At 48.3% G+C, this 20,368-nt stretch overlaps 2 protein-coding genes across 8 annotated transcripts in view; both read left to right on the top strand.

The window, feature by feature from the left end:
- Positions 1-20,368, top strand: part of LOC141094149 (uncharacterized) — a 454,882-nt gene that overhangs the window by 220,281 nt on the left and 214,233 nt on the right. The window lies entirely within an intron of this gene.
- Positions 1-20,368, top strand: part of LOC141094181 (uncharacterized) — an 87,781-nt gene that overhangs the window by 56,839 nt on the left and 10,574 nt on the right. The gene's annotated exons all lie outside the window — the stretch shown is intronic.

Here is a 20,368-nt window from a genome sequence, read left to right as displayed (position 1 = left end):
TTTTGCGACCTTTGTCGCATGCTTTACTTCCTTTCAGTTGGCGCTGCTTTAACATGAGTGCGCATGACCGGAAGTGTGGCGGCCATCTTGTTTGCTGGCACCGACGAATGCGCATGACCGGAAGTGTGGCGGCCATTTTGCTTTTGGGCAGTATGACGCAACCGGAAATAGGGCGGCGCTTGCCGCAGGATACGCCGGCGTTTATGCACTATTGCATGGTTTGGAGGGTGGGCGTTTTCCACTGATACACTCAACATGTGCCTGCGTCCCACAGGGACCAATGGTGGACGGCGTGCGTTCCAAGTCATCTCAGGTGGATGTGTTCTAGTTGATTGGCAGTTTATTTAAGCGCCCTTCTCATTAGTCTGCCTCACTCCATTTTTATCCTGGGAGGCAGCCTGTATACTCTGTGATGATGCCCAGTTTGTGCTAATATGTCCCCTGAAGAGTCATTTATTGACGAAACGCGTCGGGATGCACAGGGACTTTGTAGGGCTTCTGGTTTACAGGGATTAGATGTGGACTGCCCTTGTTAGGGCGGGAGTCATGGGTGTCAGTTGTAGTTCTAACAGGGCTTGTATAGGGTGAATTTCCCTTCTTCCTGACCTGATATGACTCTGATGGGACATCTGATCCTGGACATCCTCCATCTTCATGTGGTGAGATCATTCCTTTTCTTTTGTTGATGGTTTATATGTCTTTGTTATATACATGAATAGGCATATTCCTTGATAACCTTTACAGGGTAGAGGCCTTTAGTTCCTCTGATAAGGAAACTGTTCATATTTTACTTGGTCTTTTGCATTGATTTAGTCCAAGTTTTTCTGGTCCAATCCCTCAAGAATTTGGACTTGGAATAGCCACATGTACATATTGGTAGTAATCTGTTATAAAGATTAATACAGTTACTTCCTTTATTTTTTGTGGTTCCTGATTTAGTGTTTTACCTGCACTACTATCTTTGGTAGCTTTTACACTCATTATTAAAAGTTATGTTTTATGTTTATTCTCGATTGCTGATTTGGTATTCTGTATTGTGAGAATACGTGGGTATTTAACTCACTCTTTTGCTGATATTTGCCCTCACAGATTACCCACCAAACTGCTCCACTGTTACTCTCGGTGTCTCCATCTCATCAGGAGACGATATCCCTCCTTGTCATGCCCGAGGGTATCGACAAGGTCCTTCTAGGGGTCTCCTGGTTGCGGTATCACTCTCCCCATATAGAGTGGTCCTCGGGGAGAATTCTTGGTTGGAGTAAGTCATGTGAGGGTAGATGTCTGAGGGAATGCGTCCAGGTTGCCTCCACCGAGGTCCCCGCAGATCTCTCCTCGCTTCCCAAACACTATCAACAGTATGCGGACGTGTTCTCCAAAAAGGCGGCGGAGACACTTCTACAGCATCGCCCCTGTGACTGTCCTATTGACCTCTTGCCTGGTACTGAGCCTCCTCGGGGTCGAGTCTATCCCCTATCTCTCCCAGAGACAGAGGCCATGTCTCAATACATCAGGGAGAATCTGGCAAGAGGATTCATTAGGAAGTCAGTGTCACCAGTGGGGGCAGGATTCTTTTTCGTCCAGAAGAAGAGTGGGGAACTACGTCCTTGCATCGATTACAGGGGTCTTAACGCCATCACCGTTAAGAATAAGTATCCGCTACCCCTGATATCAGAGTGGTTTGATAGGCTACGGGGAGCGAGAGTGTTTACCAAACTTGATCTGCGGAGGGCTTACAACCTGATTCTCATCCGTGATGGGGACAAATGGAAGACGGCATTTAACACCAGAGACGGGCACTATGAATATTTGGTGATGCCCTTCGGGCTCTGTAATGCCCCAGCCGTCTTCCAAGACTTTGTGAACGATATCTTCCGGGATATGCTTATCACCTCGATAGTAGTCTATCTGGATGATATTCTCATCTACTCTCCAGATATTGATTCCCACCGGAGAGATGTTTGCAAAGTTTTCGACCTCCTGCGGGCAAACTCCCTCTATGCCAAGTTGGAGAAGTGTGTGTTTGAGCAGGAGTCCTTGCCTTTCTTGGGCTATATCATCTCAGCCCAGTGTTTGGCCATGGATCCTGCCAAGCTACAGGCGGTAATGGATTGGCAGGAACCCCATTCTCTCAAAGCGGTGCAGCTTACTATCGCCAATTCATTCCCCACTTCTCAACTTTGGTAGCCCTCACCAAGAAGGGTGCAAAATTTGTTGTGGTCAGAACCTGTCTCCAAGGCCTTCTCTATTAAATCCCATTTCTCTAGCTCTCCCATTCTACATCGCCTCGATGTGGATAAACCCTTCATTCTGGAGGTGGATGCCTCTTCCGTCCGTGCTGGAGCGGTCCTGTTCCAGAAGGACTCGCAAAGTCGGAAGCACCCATGCTTCTTCTTCTCCAAGACCTTCACACCGGCGGGGAGGAATTATTCCATCGGGGACAGGGAGTTGCTAGCAATGAAGTTGGCCTTTTCAAAGTGGAGACACCTCCTGGAGGGGGCTCGCCAACCTTTCCAGGTGTTCACCGACCACAAGAATTTGGTCTATTTACAAACAACCCAGCGGCTGAATTCTCGCCAGGCCAGATGGTCCTTGTTCTTCTCCATTTCCACTTCACCCCTCAATAATAATCTTTATTTTTATATAGCACTAACATATTCCGCAGCGCTTTACAATTTTGTACACATTATCATCATTGTCCCCGATGGGGCTCACAATCTAAATTCCCTATCAGTATGTTTTTGCAATGTGGGAGGAAACCGGAGTGCCCAGAGGAAACCCACGCAAACACGGGGAGAGCATACAAACTCCTTGCAGATCTTGTTCTTGGTGGGAATCGAACCCAGGACTCCAGTGCTGCAAGGCTGCAGTGCTAACCACTCAGCCACCGTGCTGCATTTTCTCTCCGGGGAGAACGTCCGGGCCGATGCTCTCTCCCGCTCTGTGGTGTCATCGGAGGAGGCGGAGGAGCCTCGGCTGATAGTCCCATCTGAGAGCCTGAGGACCATGGCTCCGGTCACCCTCGAGTCTGTACCTCCGGGCAAGACTTTTGTCCCTGCCCATCTGCGGCCGGAGGTCCTCTCTCGGGCTCATTCATCCGGGCTGGGTGGACATTTTGGGACCAAACAGACCTCTGAGCTTGTGGCGAGGACGTACTGGTGGCCGCATATGGCCCGTGACGTCAGGGACTATATACGGGCATGTCTCTTGCGCCCAGAATCGGCCCTCTCGGCAGCAGCCCGCTGGGTTACTCTACCCTCTGCCGGTTGCTGACAGGCCCTGGGTGATGGTCGCTATGGACTTTATGGTGGGTCTGCCAAAGTCCAGTGGCAGCACCGTCATTTGGGTGGTCACCGATCATTTCTCCAAGATGGTGCATCTGGTACCACTCTCTCGGCTACCTTCGGCACGGGGCCTGGCAGCGTTGTTTATTAAGCATGTTTTCCGCCTGCACGGCATGCTGGATAAGATTGTCAGCGACTGGGGTCCTCAGTTTGCGTCTCGGTTCTGGAGAGAGCTCTGTTCTCTGCTCAGCATAGAGCTAAATCTCTCCTCGGCCTATCATCCCGAGACGAATGGGTTGGTTGAGAGAGCCAACCAGACCCTGGAGACATATCTGCGACATTTTGTCTCAGCCAGGCAGGATGATTGGGCACCCTTTCTGCCGTGGGCGGAGTTCACCTTGAACAACGCTGTGGCCAACTCCAGCCATAAGTCGAATACGGGACCCAGGGGCCACATTTAGGCACCATTTTAAGCTACTTTTTGGTGTTACCCCGAGAATGTAAAAGATTGGCACTAAAATGTTTCAAATCATCATCACCATCTATCTATATCTCTATCTATCTATCCCATATCTATCTATCTCTGTATCTATCTATCTCTATATCTATCTATCTATATATCTCTATATCTATCTCTGTATCTATCTATTATCTTTATATCTATCTATCTCTATATCTATCTATCTATATCTAGCTATCTCTCTATATCTGTCTCTATCTATATCTATCTATCATTCTCTATCTATCTCTATATCTATAGCTAGCTATCTCTATATATCTCTATATCTATCTATCTTTCGCTATATCTATCTATCTCTATATCATCTATCTATATCTATCTATCTATCTCTATATCTCTCTCTATATATATATATCTATATATCTCTATCTATCTGTATATCTATCTATATATATAGCTTAATACCCTATGAGGGGGGGCAGCATTATACCCTATGAGGGGGTGCATTATACCATATGAGGGGGCAGCATTATTCCCTATGATGGGCTGCATTATATTCTATGAGGGGTCTACATTATATTCTATGAGGAGGCTGCATTATACTATATGAGGGGGCTGCTTTATATTCAATGAGGGGGCTACCCCAACCCCTGCTGCATAATTAAGATTTGTACTACCTTATATTATACCCAGATATTAGCGTGTTTTACCGCACAATTGGTGGTCTTGTATTTATTTCTATGTAGCTACATAGTGGGCTCCAAGAATGATTTTCTCTGGTGGGCCCAAGGTGCATTATACCCTATGAGGAGGCAGCATTATACCCTATGAGGGGGTGCATTATACCCTATGAGGGGGTGCATTATGCCCTTTGAGGGGGTCAGCATTATACCCTATGAGGGAGGCAGCATTATACCCTATGAGGAGGCAGCATTATACCCTATGAGGGGGCAGCATTATACCCTATGAGGAGGCAGCATTATACCCTATGAGGAGGCAGTATTATATCCTATGAGGGGGTGCATTATGCCCTTTGAGGGGGTCAGCATTATACCCTATGAGGGGAGCAGCATTATACCCTATGAGGGGGTGCATTATGCCCTTTGAGGGGGTCAGCATTATACCCTATGAGGGAGGCAGCATTATAACCTATGAGGGGGTGCATTATACCCTATGAGGGGGGCAGCATTATACCCTATGAAGAGGCAGCATTATACCCTATGAGGGGGGCAGCATTATACCCTGTGAGGGGGGGCAGCATTATACCCTATGAGGGGGTGCATTATACCTTAAGAGGGGGTGCATTATACCTTTTGAGGGGGGCAGCATTATACCCTATGAGAGGGTGCATTATACCTTATGAGGGGGTGCATTATGCCCTATGAGGAGGCAGCATTATACCCTATGAGGGGGGACAGCATTTTACCCTATGCGGGGGCAGTGTTATACCCTATGAGGGGGTGCATTATACCCTATGAGGGGGTGTATTATACCCTATGAGGGGCTGCATTATATTCTATGAGGGGTCTATTATACTATAAGAGGGGGCTGCCCCAACCCCTGCTGCATAATTAAGATTTGTACTACCTTATATTATACCCAGATATTAGCGTGTTTTATATTTATTTCTATGTAGCTACATAGTGGGCCCCAAGAATGATTTTCTCTGGTGGGCCCAAGGTGTTCCAGTCCGACGCTGCCCACTGGTGTACCCGCTGGGCCCGAACTAACACATTTACCCAAGACGTGCCAGTATCTCACCCTTAACGACCGTGTAGTCCACCCTTTGCTCCATGGGTAGGTCCTGATATGCTTTCAAAGGTCCTGAGGCCAGAAACGGAGCGATGATTTCTGCCCACTGGTCCCGGGGTAGCTTCTCTCTCTCAGTGACTCCTATGAGGGGACAGCGTTATACCCTATGAGGGGGTGCATTATACACTATGAGGGGGGCAGCATTATATTGTATTGAGGGCTACATTATATTCTATGAGATGGCTGGATTATATTCTATGAGGGGGCTGCATTATATTCTATGAGGAGGCTGCATTATATTCTATGAGGAGGCTGCATTATACTATATGAGGGGTCTACATTATATTCTATGAGGAGGCTGCATTATACTATATGAGGGGGCTGCTTTATATTCTATCAGGGGGCTACCCCAACTCCTGCTACATAATTAAGATTTGTACTACCTTATATTATACCCATATATTAGCGTGTTTACCGCATAATTGGAGGTCTTGTATTTATTTCTATGTAGCTACATAGTGGGCCCCAAGAATGACTTTCTCTGGTGGGCCCAAGGTGTTCCAGTCCGACGCTGCCTACTGGGCCTGAACTAACACACTTTCCCCAAGACGTGCCAGTATCTCACCCTTGACGACCGTGTAGTCCGCCCTTTGCTCCATGGGTAGGTCCTGATACGCTTTCAAAGGTCCTGAGGCCAGAAATGGAGCGATGATTTCTGCCCACTGGTCCCGGGGTAGCTTCTCTCTCTCAATGACTCCTTCGAACATCTCCAGGTACGCCTCCACATCGTCCGACTTCTCCATTTTGGGAACCACTGTACGAACCGCTTTCCGGACATCATGGATTCCCCGGTTAGTTCCTTTTGTCTGCGCTATTGTGATATGCTGTATCAACAGCTGATTGGTTTCCTGCTGCTGCATAGCCTGCTGCTGCATAGCCTGATGTCGCATGGCCTCCAGCTGCTGCCGCATGGCCTCCTGCTGCTGCTGCATACCCTGCTGCTGCTGTGTAGCCTGCTGCTGCATAGCCTGCTGCTGTCGCATGGCCTCCTGCTGCTACCGTGTAGCCTCTATGAGCGTTTTTACAGTGGCCTCAATTTCTGGAAAGTTCCCCGCCTGTGTCTGTGACACTCGTTTCACCCAGGACATAGGCTGGGGTACAAATCAAAAATAAGAAAAACAGCCTGGCTTCACTGCATTTACCTGCATTCTCCACCAATTGTAGGGATTCGCTCTGGTAGGTAATGGCAGGGCTGCAGTAACGAGGCACCACACAGGCTTAAAGTCCAATTTCAGTGGTTTAATGTCACGTTGCAAACAGCAGATTAACAGAAAGTAAGGAAAAACATAAATATACTCCAGCTTGTAGAACCACTGGTCCCAGACTCACCCCTTGCATGGGACGGGCTTAACTAAGTGGCTGCCAGGTCCGCGGCATCCGCCAGGTGCCATTCCCAGGGTTGTTGAGAGTCTTGCTGCTATAGTCCTGCAGCACGGGGATCTTGTATTCAAGTTCAGGCTAAGTCCAGCCAAGTTCCTGTAAATTCCAGACACACTCACCATGTGCCAAACACCAACCTCCATTACATAGCCCATAACCCCTCCTACAAGTGAGGTAAACATCACATGGGCTGATCACGTGTCCATGACATCATCGCAGGTCCTGTCTTTAGGCAAAAACCCGGCCAAACATTAACCTGCTGGGAGAAATGTATCTCCCATCCATTAAAACACCCTTTACTGTACCACACTAGTTAATAGTCACGGGTGGATCGCGATTACACCCATGACTATTGCAGGCACATGTCAGCTGTTCAAAACAGCTGACATGTCCCGGAAAAGATGTGGGGTCACCGCCGGAGCCCACATCAAAGATAGGGATACCGACATCAGTGTAATAGTACGTCCAATATCGGTAAGGGATTAAAGAGGCAGCAACCATATAGTCGTTAAGGTGGGCAACCTGATAAGTCGCTCTAAAGTCTGTAGTTATAGAATCGATTGTTGCAGATGTAACTGGGGCCTCATTTATGAGATTTGCCTCACAGTAAGATCGTTCTGTTACCTATAGCAACCAGAGTGCAGCTTTCAGCATTGAAGCTACTGAGATAAAGTGAAAGCCGAGCTCTGATTGGTTGCTATGGACAACTAGAACAGTCTGACTGTGAGGTAGTCACACATTTTCTGCTTTATATATAGATTCACTTATTAGATCTCTGATCAGTGTGAGGTGATTACTTTGGATCATATTACTAAGAACTGGATTTTAAAATGCCGTCAAAAAAATGTCCAATTATTGGGCAAGTTAATCCTAAAGTTAAGAAAGCAAAACCTTCTCAAACAGCTGAGATAAGTGAAGAATGTGAGTCCTGGCTAGAAAGGAAATGGATGAGACAGACTGAATCAAAGGCAGCTGAAACATCTGAGCAATGGGAATGTCACCTTCAGGAAAAACAGATGAGACAGGCTGAATCAAGATATGTGGAAACATCTGAACAAAAAGCAAAAAGGATGAACATCGTCAAAATCACCACATATGACATATGCAAAGACGTAGGCAGGCTGACTTGAGTTTGGAAGGGCTTCACTACGACCCAATTCAGGACCATAGGTCACATCTGAAAGTCATAATAGGCAAAGTGGACATAATATGAGAACACTGTCAAGCAAAAAAGTTTAACTTCACATCCCCTGGTATGTGGTGGTCAATGGTAAAGTCAGTTTGCCACCTTTATCTCTACCTCCCGAACCACTTTTTTCATAAGTGTCGGGAACAACTCATGAGTCTAAGCATTTACTATAAATTATTAGGAGACACAATCCATCTTTCCAGATGACATCCTTTGGTACGACAACTGGACATAAGGAAGCTGCATTTATGGCGACTTTTTAAGTCCAGGGACAAATATATCACATAATAGGGTTGATGCTTCCTGTAGCAAATGAAGACCCAATATTTTTACAAATTAACTGTTCGGGAGACTAAGAGATGCAAGCGGATCAACCTGAGACAAAAAGACATTGTTTTGAATTTGCAAAGACTTTTCCATCAACACAATCAGTTAGTAACCCTTTGTAGAGCGGCCTTAGAAAGAATGCCAAGTGCGGAATATCAGGCTGTAATAAGAGCAGACAAGACACCGGTTGGTGAGAAGAAAAGGAGATTTACTTCTCCCAGTGTTAATGAAGGAGCTACTGTAATGGTTGGAAGGGACTTTCTAAGCCGAGATAGAATTATTCAGTGACGGAGAGAACATCTTCAACGTAGAAACACATAGATCATATGATGTTCTGCAATATCCGATAATACTGTGGAATGGCCAAGACGGCGATCACTATAATCTAACGCAGGATGAAATATCATCTATGGACTTCTATACCTACCAAATAATGATCAGACAACAATGTAGGAAACTTTCTCATAAATGTATAGTAGATATGTATACCAAGGTGGAAAGTGAGCGTCTTCTGTACATTCAGCTGAACCAGCAACAACTTACAGGAAGGCCAAAAGCGTGGTCTGATGGACGATGCTCCACCCTGGGACATTGCAGGAGGCGACCCTCACTCACGCTCCACCTCATCTTCTAACCCTGCTCCCTATAATAACTACAACCTGTGCTCCTTCCAATCCCCGGGCTCTTTGGGACAAATACAGAGAATATCCGAGAGAAGATATTCATAGAGAGCACAGGAGAGGTAATCCGGACTGAGACATAAATGTCACTGCCGACATATTCACCAAAGTCCTCCTGACTCCAGAAGAAAGGAGCGAAGGTCTCATTAGTGTTACCGGCACCAGCTCCACCGGACTGTGGGGTTATGGACGGAGATATTCTGAGAGAGAAGCCATGATTTGGAAAAGATGAGAGAATGTGTCCCATTATATAAGTCTCTATGGTGATGACCACAGATCGGAGGATTTGGCAATTATGGCTCAAAATTCGAGTTGCGATGGGAGACGGGTTTTCCTTGATGCCCCAGGAGGTTCCGGTAAAACATTCTTCATTAATCTGCTGCTCGCAGAAATTCCCTCCATCAATAACATTGCTCCGGCCGCTGCATCGTCTGGGGTTGTGGTCACTCTCTAAGATGGAGGCCGCACGGCTCATTCAGCACCAGGATCACCCCTGAATCCAGCGCTCTTGGAATCTCCCGCCTGTAATATCACTAAGATCTTTCACAGATCTGGAAGGTTCCAATCACTTAATGGGGGGAATTGTTCAACTGTTTGCAGGTGACTTCTGCCAAACGTTCCCTCTGGAGCAACTCCAGCAGAAAAGCTGAATACAGCACAGCAGAGTCCTGCACACACTGAGGCCCCCTGATCATGTGACCCCTGACTCCTCCCCTCCTGTGACCTCATCACAGGTCCTGTGCGCACACAGCAGCCATATGTGTGGAGGTGGAGGTGGAGGTAAGTGCTGAAGGCTCCCCATTACTGGGCATGGGGGACAGTAACCCCTTCAGCACTGAGGCTCTTTTGGGGTCTCTGTGTGGTGTGAACAGTGACGTAACAGCTGTGGACAGAATGCGGCTTCGCTGGTTCCCAGCTCCACATTAGATCCATTTAGACAACTGCAGGATGAGAGGACAGAAGCCCAAAGAAGTTCCCACACAATGTGATTATTTCGCTCCAGCACAATAATGTAGACACTAGTGATGAGTGAGCCGCTCTCCACTACTCGATCAGGCATCGGGAGCTCGGACAAGCTTGTTACTCGATTATCGCAGGTGATGGAGCGCCATGCCCGAGTTCCCAGCCAATAAACATGCTGGGATTTCAAATATAGTGAGTTGTTTAAACTGGGGAGATTCTCCAACTGGGAGAGAAAGGGTATATGTATGACTGACCAGGTATATAACAATTCTACTTTTAAAAGTTTCCAACAACTTCAGTATTTTCAAATCAGACATCCCCTGGCTACACAGGGAAACACAGATCTGAGGATCCAGCATCATCCCCTAATAGATATGATAACTACTGCGACCCACAAAAAGGGTATGATATCCAGTATATATAAACATATGGCAATAAACCAGTTGGAGAAGCCCCCTATAAAGGTGTGCTCTAGATGGGTGTCGGAGGTGGGCCCTATAACAAGGGAGCAATGGGAGGAGATTCTGGCAAATGTTCCTAGGTTGTCACCGTGCGAAGCCCAGAGACTTTCCCAGATCTACCTGATTCACAGACAGGACCCCCAGCTTCCTACATAAGATTGGAGTGCGAACAGATGCAAAATGCCCTAGATGTGAGTGTGGGGAAGCTCCTCTATTGCATGTGTTTTGGGAATGTCCAAAGATAGGATAAAGTATTTGGGATACAACTCGCAGTAGATCCTCGTGTGTGTGTGCTGGGGCTACTGGAGGATGGCACTGACCCGGAGTCTCACCTGGCTATAGCCATTGGCAAAGTTTTATTCCAATCAAGGAAACTTATAGCATTCCATTGGCTGGACTCCCGACCCCCGAATATCAGGAAATTGAAGGGGATGGTAAACAGTAATATCTGGTTGGAGGAAGGAGCGTATATGAAACGTAATGCGATGCGCAAGTATGAAGGGATATGGGAACCATGGCTAGATTCTCCAGGATCACCATCTGACCAGCTGATTAAAGGGAGAATTCTTCTACAGTTGCAATTTCTAGTGGTAACATCATAATAATGCTCAAACGTGACGGAATATGGGAGTGTATGGACATAGAGACGAGATTCTCTGGTAAGGTGTTGGGAATTGGGAAGGGAGGGAGAGTAAATTAGTTACATGGAAAAGGTACAACCTAATAATTCTGTATGGACTTGATATATATGCTCTATCTGATATGTGCTGTCAGCATTGGAAAGTGTATGTAACCATGGTTTGTTTTTCAATTTTTCCCGTCATACACAGTAATGTTGTGGCCACGTTGGTTACTGACATTACTGTGACTGTCCGGCCGCATCGGGTTTATAGAAGACCCAGTGACGCGATGCTCGGCACACCGTCCTCAGTATACAGCTCAGGGAGAGTTGTTATAGGAGGGAGCGCTTAAATTATTGTCCGCCCCCTAAATATTATAAAGTTGTATCCTTTAGTGTCTTACCTGTAGCGCTATAGGGTGTATTTAACCCCTTCACCCCGAAGCCTGTTTTCACCTTCCTGACCAGGCCAATATTTTCAATCCTGACCACTGTCACTTTATGACGTAATAACTCTGGACGCTTCAATGGATCCCACTGATTTTGAGACTGTTTTCCTCATGACATATTGTACTTCATGATAGTGGTTAAACTTCTTTGATATGATTTACATTTATTTGTTAAAAAATAGGAAATCAGGCAAAAATTTTGGCAAATTTTGCAATTTTCAAACGTTTAATTTTTATGCCCTTAAATCAGAGATCAGAGTTTCATAGGTCACTCCCGGTCACGCTGCGCTCTGCAATAGCGGTGATTTCAGTAACATGATTGATGTCATCACCGCTCTCGCCTGTCTCGCGGAGCGCAGCCTGACTGGGAGCTGTACATCAGCTGTCGTCACAAGCAGCGTTTCATGGGGATGTAGGGTTGAGCAGGTTCGCAGGATGCAGTGACGAGACACTAGACGAACGGTGGTTTACGAAATTACTTTTATATAACTTTAGCCGCTGGGCTTGGCTGAACAAAACAAGAATTAAGAACAACACAAACAGTCCACACAGGGACTCAACAATCTTAACCAAATATAATGCCACTTAGCCTTCCAGGGACTGCTGGTTTCGGTAGCGTGACCGCGTAGAGGTCGCTGGGGCGGCTGTCCTGAAGTCTCGCTACCCCGGGTAGGAATGGGGCTCAACAGGCCCTGAAGAAAGCGATGACGGTGGGGCGCAACAAGCCCTGAAGACAGCGATGCCGGTGGGGCACAACAGGCCCTGAAGAAAGCGATGCCGTTGGGGCGCAACAGGCCCTGAAGAAAGCGATGCCATTGGGGCGCAACAGGCCCTGAAGAAAGCGATGCCGTTGGGGCGCAACAGGCCCTGAAGAAAGCGATGCCGTTGGGGCGCAACAGGCCCTGAAGAAAGCGATGCCGCTGGGGCGCAACAGGCCCTGAAGAAAGCGATGCCGCTGGGGCGCAACAGGCCCTGAAGAAAGCGATGCCGTTGGGGCGCAACAGGCCCTGAAGAAAGCGATGCCATTGGCGCGCGGTGATGACGCAGTTCTCCAGATGACCTGTAGCCGTCCTTTATCAAGGAGTCTCTCCCAAAGCCGGGGTAGCGGGCCTTTTATCTCGCCTGTGACGAGGTGGCATTTCTCCAGGCCGGTGACAGCCGGGTCGGCGTGATGGGGGAAGGCTGGGGGGAAGTGCCCAGGTCTCTGTGGCCGGGTAGGTAACGGGTAGTCACGGCCACAACCTGAGGTAAAGCTCCTCTCTCACCAAGGCGGGGGGCAGCTGGGATGATTGTCTCAGAACGGGGCAGGGAGCAGTCTCTCGGAACAGTCTCTCACGTCTCTCTCGTCGGTAAGTCAACAGCTTTCTCCTCACAGGCTCTTCTCGGTGCCCCTGCAAGTCACCCTGCGTCCTGCCTTTACTCTCACTCTCTCCCAACTGCCACTGCCGCGCGTCCCCTGCTCCTTTTACCCTAGCCCCGCCCCCTGTCGCCCTGACAACTTCAGTCGCATGTCTCCCTTTGTAATCCTCCTGATGTGATTCCTTCAATAACCCTGATGGCGGTCCCCCTGGTTCCGGCCCGAACACTATATGGGGGCCCTCCTTCCCACATTCCCCCACCCTGTAAGCTCGCCAGTCCTCGGGCGAGGGCGTCATTCTATTGAGATTGGCCTGTAAGGGTGTCGATATTCGTTGCCATACGAACTGGTCTTGTTCATACCGTTCGGGGGGTTTGCCGGCTGTTGACCGCTCGGAGCGTCTAAGTTCTACTGGGGTGAAATCTTTTGGGGTGGTGGACATTGGAGGGCTGCAGGATGCAGGCGGGTTAATTGGGTCACCTGGTTCGTTATTGAGTGGAGGGCCTTTGGGGTTTGGAGGGACATCCTCGTCGTCCGAGTCCCAGCATCTGGACTCCGGTTCGGATGTCAACGGGATGGGTTCCAGTTGTTTCGGGTCAGTGGAAATACACGGGTGTAACATATTACGATGCACAATACGAGTGGGCAGTGTTTCATCCTGCCAATTCGGGCCCCGATACCTTTGGAGGGCGTGGAGGAGATGAAGCGAGAATTGAAAAACATTAAGAGCGAGTTGGCTGAAGTAAAGAGAAGAACAGAACCGGAGACTGGACGACCTAGCGTTAATCCCGGTCCCTGGGGGTCACGTTCTCCGCGGGGTGGTCAGTCTATACCGGCCCGGTGTTATGAGTGTGGAGAGCCAGGACACTTCGCCCGAGAGTGTCCGTGGCGTGGGAGATACCCACCCCAGCGGCCATTAAACTAAAGGGCTCCGGGCTGGGGGGACGCCGCTCGGAGCCGAAAACCACAAATAGGGGTGGTGGAAGTCCCGAAGATTTGGTAGCAAAGTGTCCTGTAGTTTGGGCAGAAGTAGAGGGCCGGGCCGTCCGGTGTCTGGTGGACACGGGGTCACAAGTAACCACTATGCCCGCAGCGTACTTTCAACAAAACTTTCCGGAGGCAGCAAGGCCTCAGTGGGGGCCCATGATTAGACTGGTAGCCGCCAACCAACTGCCGGTCCCGGTTGCCGGGGTAGTGTGGGTGCAGGTGGAGCCGTGTCATTCTGAGCACTTGCCTCCTGGCTTACTGGTGGCCCATTCCCTTGCTACAGTGCAAAAAGGAACCGTCCTGGTACGCTGCGTTAACCTTGAAGACCGAGATACCATTCTGAAAGCACGGACTGTACTGGCTAAACTAGTAAAGCCTTTAGAAGAAGTGCTGCCCGCTCCTCCGGTTCAATTACGAGTACACCCCGAGGATCCTTGGGAGGTAACAATACGAACCTTACAGGCCCACGAAGTCTCGACACAAGAGAAGGGCCGAAATATCTTGGAGCAGATGCGGGCTGAGCTTTCTGGACTAACTGCAGCCCAACTTTCACAAGTAAAAGCATTGCTGGGACAGTACCATGAAGTATTTGCTAGCCATGAGGACGACTTTGGGTGTACCACCGCCATCACTCATGAGATCCCCACAGCAGGAGCGGCCCCTATCCGAGAATGATATCAACAGATTCCGCCACAACTCTATCAAGAGGTGAAAACTTTGCTGGCTCAAATGCTGCAAAAAGGGGTGATACGGGAAAGTCAAAGCCCCTGGGTGGCCCCCATCGTGTTGGTCCAGAAAAAAGATGGTACACTACGATTCTGTGTGGATTATCGTAAACTGAATGCTTGCACTATTAAAGACTCATACCCATTGCCCCGCATAGAAGAGTCTCTGTCTGCATTGGGTAAGGCAACATATTTTTCGACCCTGCACTTGGCCAGTGGGTACTGGCAGTTGCCCATGTCAGAAGAGGACAGAGCTAAGACGGCGTTCGTAATGCCTATGGGACTGTTTGAGTTTAATCGGATGCCATTCGGGCTGGCCAACGCCCCCGGGACCTTTCAGTGATTGATGGAGCGATGTCTAGGGGATCTTAATTTTGAGGCCACGTTGATCTACCTGGACGACATCATTGTCTATGCCGCCTCCTTCGAGGACCACCTGAAGCGGTTGGGACAGGTACTCAGCCGGCTGCAAAAGTACGGGTTGAAGGTGAAGCCTCAGAAATGCCACCTATTTCACTCTCAGATTGAGTATCTGGGTCATGTCGTTTCGGCAGAGGGTGTGAGGCCATCCCGGGAGAAGATTGCTGCTATCCAGGAATGGCCTACCCCCGAGACGGTGAAAGACGTGCGGGCTTTTCTGGGGTTAGCTGGATATTACCGTCGCTTCATAAAGAATTTTGCATGTCGAGCTCGAGCCCTGCATGACCTGCTGAAGGGGGCTCCCGCTGGGGCCAATGGGCGAAAAATCCAGTGGCAACACCCTCAAGAAGAGGCCTTCCGAGACCTCAAGGCTGCACTTTCGGATGCCCCAGTGTTGGCTTATGCGGATTTCTCTCAGCCGTTCATCCTGCACACTGACGGGAGTCTTCACGGGCTGGGGGCTGTGTTGTCACAGGTTCAGGATGGCCGGGAGAGAGTGATCGCATATGGAAGCCGCTCACTCCATGACTCCGAGCGTAACCCTGACAATTACAGCTCTTTTAAGTTTGAGCTCCTCGCAGTGGTGTGGGCTATGACGGAGAGATTCGCAGAGTACCTAGCAGGCTCCGAGGTGGTAGTGCGAACTGACAACAACCCACTGGCACATCTGGAAAAAGCCAAGTTGGGGGCTTTGGAGCAGCGATGGGTGGCCCGGATGGCGAAGTACAATTATAAGATTATCTACAAAAGAGGGGCCGAGAATGTCCATGCAGATGCCCTCTCCAGGATTCGACATACAACTCCCGGACAGAATCGAGACGAAGAATTAGAAGGAGAAGAAATACTGTTCGCTCTCACCGCTGCCGTGCTCTCCAATGTTGATTCAAAAGTATCCTCCCCAGAGGCCCACAGGGGCATCCTGGAACAATCTCGGGATAAGTGGATACAACAACAACAAGATGATGAAGAAATTGGACTTCTCCGGACATGGGTCGCCGCTGGTCAATTACCCACTGGTACTCAACGGCAAACTTTGACCCAAGACCTGTCGCTAATGCTGCGACAATGGGAGAGACTGATTATCCGAAAGGGACTACTGTACCATAAATTCACGTCGCAAACAACCTCAACGACTGTGTGGCAGGTGGTTACGCCTGGAGCTCAACTACACGAACTAGTTCGAGAGGCTCACGAAAAAGGGGCCCACTTTGGAGTTAAAAAGACTTTGCAATGGCTACAACAGAAAGTTTATCACCCACGGTTGTCGGCTGTTGTGGGCAGGATGCAGTGACGAGACACTAGACGAACGGTGGTTTACGAAATTACTTTTATATAACTTTAGCCGCTGGGCTTGGCTGAACAAAACAAGAATTAAGAACAACACAAACAGTCCATGAAGGGACTCAACAATCTTAACCAAATATAATGCCACTTAGCCTTCCAGGGACTGCTGGTTTCGGTAGAGTGGCCGCGTAGAGGTCGCTGGGGCGGCTGTCCTGAAGTCTCGCTACCCCGGGTAGGAATGGGGCTCAACAGGCCCTGAAGAAAGCGATGACGGTGGGGCGCAACAAGCCCTGAAGAAAGCAATGCCGTTGGGGCACAACAGGCCCTGAAGAAAGCGATGCCGTTGGCGCGCGGTGATGACGCAGTTCTCCAGATGACCTGTAGCCGTCCTTTATCAAGGAGTCTCTCCCAAAGCCGGGGTAGCGGGCCTTTTATCTCGCCTGTGACGAGGTGGCGTTTCTTCAGGCCGGTGACGGCTGGGTCGGCGTGATGGGGGAAGGCTGGGGGGAAGTGCCCAGGCCTCTGTGGCCGGGTAACGGGTAGTCACGGCCACAACCTGAGGTAAAGCTCCTCTCTCACCAAGGCGGGGGGCAGCTGGGATGATTCTTTCAGAACGGGGCAGGGAGCAGTCTCTTGGAACAGTCTCTCACGTCTCTCTCGTCGGTAAGTCAACAGCTTTCTCCTCACAGGCTCCTCTCGGTGCCCCTGCAAGTCACCCTGCGTCCTGCCTTTACTCTCACTCTCTCCCAACTGCCACTGCCGCGCGTCCCCTGCTCCTTTTACCCTAGCCCCGCCCCCTGTCGCCCTGACAACTTCAGTCGCATGTCTCCCTTTGTAATCCTCCTGATGTGATTCCTTCAATAACCCTGATGGCGGTCCCCCTGGTTCCGGCCCGAACACTATATGGGGGCCCTCCTTCCCACATTGACATCATGGAAAGGGAGTTGTGGTGTGAAAACACACCTGTTACAATGGCTCGGACGCCTTTTATAAGCCAGCATTGTATCCCTTGGGTGTTCCTTGTATAGTGATTGTCACATGACAACAAGATCCCAAATGTCAGAACCAATACACATACGCGACATAAAGATAATAAATGACACAAGAAACAGCAAAAAAAGGTAAAGAAACAAACAATCACGCACGTCCATAGAGTGACAGGATTATAACCTATTAATACTAGAAATATATTGCACAGGGGATATCGCAGCCAATTCCCACAAGAAGAATCCTGGAAACACAGAATTAGAAATGATTCTTTCTCCGCAGTTTCTATCGGACTTAATACATTCCTGATTCCGGGGAGTAATAGACATATGGCAGAAAACAGGAAGAAAGCTCAGAGAAGAAGCTTCATAGAAAGACATTGAAGTTACAGATGACATTTAACCCTTTGGGAGAAAGTGATTCCAGCACTTTATAGAGTAAATCCCACCAGAACTGTAGCAGGTGAAGACCCCAATATCCACAGGTGTCCCTTCTAATTGGGGGAATCTATCACCCCTAATAATCCTCGGACAGTTCTGACACTCTGAAAAGTGCCCCTTTATGGAGGTGACAGAAAGTCTGTTTGGTCTCTTTAGCTTCATAGTATCAGCTCTAATCCAATGGTGAGAGAGCGATTTACCCTGAGGAGTCAGAAATTGTGGGGTTTTTATAAAATGTTATATTTAGGGGGTTTTGTGTTGTCTTCTTATAAGAATCACAATGGTTTTCTTACTTTTCCGCTGATAGATGCAAACGACCCAACTATGAAAAACCAGTGTCATGATCCAGACCGGGTTTTGAGTCCTGGTTTCCCTTTTTCCCTGTCTGCTCATCTCAAGAGTTAACCTTTTCCAGCCTCAGTCTGGGTTCAGGTTGGCTATTTATCACCGCTGCTTCCTACAGGCGATATCAGTTATAGTTCTGTCTACGGCATGAGTAGCGGACTCTGTTACATCCTGATTTGTCCTGCTGTTATTTCTGACTCGACCCATGTCTGTGCTATTCCCTGCTCCCTGTCCTGATTCTGTGTGTCCCCTTTGTGTCTGAACTTCTTGGTACTTGAACTCGGCTTGGACCCTGACCTTCTTTTGTCTCTTGTCTTTGGCATATTTGCTCCTGACCGTTACTGATCCCCTCGCTTGTGTCTGACTCTGAGTTTGCTTATTCCCTTGGTACTTCCCTACAGTGTATTGCTTAACTCGGCTTGCTTATTCTGCTGCCCCCTGTGGTGGCCTCGCTTGCTGCACGACATGCCTACTCTGTTTAGGTGCAGTCCTGCTTCCACTCTATTGCCATCTAGTGGAGCCTGCACTGCAGCAAGTGTGATAACGGGAAGCAAGGAATCATGTATTACTCTCATAGTACGGTGCCCCAACACAGTATAATGTTCCCACAGTACCACCATCCTCAATTTTATTTTAACACTGAAAGGAAAGAGTTTTAGGCTCACAGAGTATAATCCTAAAATAATTTTTATTCAAATTAACATACATCTATGGTGAGATACAGAGACTGCTAAGCAAAAAATGGTAGCGTAAAAGACCAGCAAATTTAAGTGCTTAGTGGCACAACAACACTGTAAAATAGTATAAGTTACACTAACAGAAGCAAACTAATAAAATTGTGATGGGTCCATTCATTTAACAATCTGAATTAGATGGCCACAGCCATTAGCCTAATGAAATAGCTGGTAAAATAACAGTCATGACTCTGGACAGGATGGTTCCGCCTCCATCTGGGTCAGGCCAGGGTTAACTTAGTCCGCCTCTGTTTGTTTGGTTCTGGGGTGGCTATTTAATGTTGGCGTTCCTGGATTTGGTGTCGGTGATACTTCCGTATCCTCGGTTTGTGGCTGCTGACCCAGGTTACACATCCGTAAACGCTGTGCCTCTGTGCTTGTGTGCTTTGCCGTGTATGACCCGGTTTGTCCACTGACTTTTGCCTCTGAATCCTGCTTTGTACTGCTCTGTCCCACCTGGTTATCTGACCCCTTGGCTTGTCTCCGTTTACTCTTTCTCTTATCCCTAAGTACTACGCTCTCATCTAGCTTTTGACCCTCGGCTCTCCTTGACCACATTTTTTGTCTGTGGCCTGCACTCTGTGCGCTCAGTTTCCTTCCCTGTACTCACGTACGGTGACTCCGCCCCCTGATCACATGACTGCTTAGTGCCAGGTCCTGTGCTCATTGCATTAATCTCAGGTCCTTGCGCATTGCTTGCCTTGCTCCTACACTCTGTGCTCGTTCATGTGCCCCCTGATAGCGCCCCCTAGGCAGTGCCAGTGACACCATAAGTGTCATCACAATACCCTGTAAGAATGGCCTAGAGTGATTGATGTAACTCAACTATTTTAATCATAGATTAGACAAAATGGCCCAAAATGAAAGCCATGAAAGGCTTAAAATAAACCTACTTACTGGTGAAGATGTAGGTCTAAGTATTCTCTGTCGCCCCAATGCACGATTCATCGCGACTTTATAAGATGCCTCCTGATTATACTCTGTGAGCTTCCAGCTCTTTCCTTTCAGTGTTAATATATAGTCTTTTGAACTATTTTCATCCATTGTCTATATGATCTCTGTGCATTAGTGTATAGCTCAATTTTATCTTGCAAGATTTTAACATTTGTGTTGTTTGTGTTTTTCATGTAATATATGAAAGTCTAAGGATGGGAAAATTTCCCCAAAAAAACATTACATCCAGAGAGAAAAAAAACTGTATATGGAGACATTAGCATCAAATATTTCCTGTCTTGTTCTTACAAACAATCTTTTCTAAAAGCCTCAAACTTCTGTGTGTGAATCAGAGCTGAGACTTAATGTGATAGAAGATTACAGTGCAGGGAAGACGGGAAACCTTCATATAGACGGCCGGTGGGGATGGAGTCAGTGACGGACTCTGGACAAATATGTGTCTAGAGCCGTAGTAGAAGATGAAGATGTCATCCTCATCATGAAGTAGTTATTTCTCCTGTCACGTGTAATGAAT

Source organism: Dendrobates tinctorius, unplaced genomic scaffold, assembly GCF_039654945.1.
Source record: "Dendrobates tinctorius isolate UK_male_01 unplaced genomic scaffold, ASM3965494v1 ptg000063l, whole genome shotgun sequence".
Classification (NCBI taxonomy): Eukaryota; Metazoa; Chordata; class Amphibia; order Anura; family Dendrobatidae; genus Dendrobates; species Dendrobates tinctorius.
The sequence above is the reverse complement of the archived record's forward strand: the minus strand, read 5'-3'. Positions and strand labels throughout refer to the sequence as shown.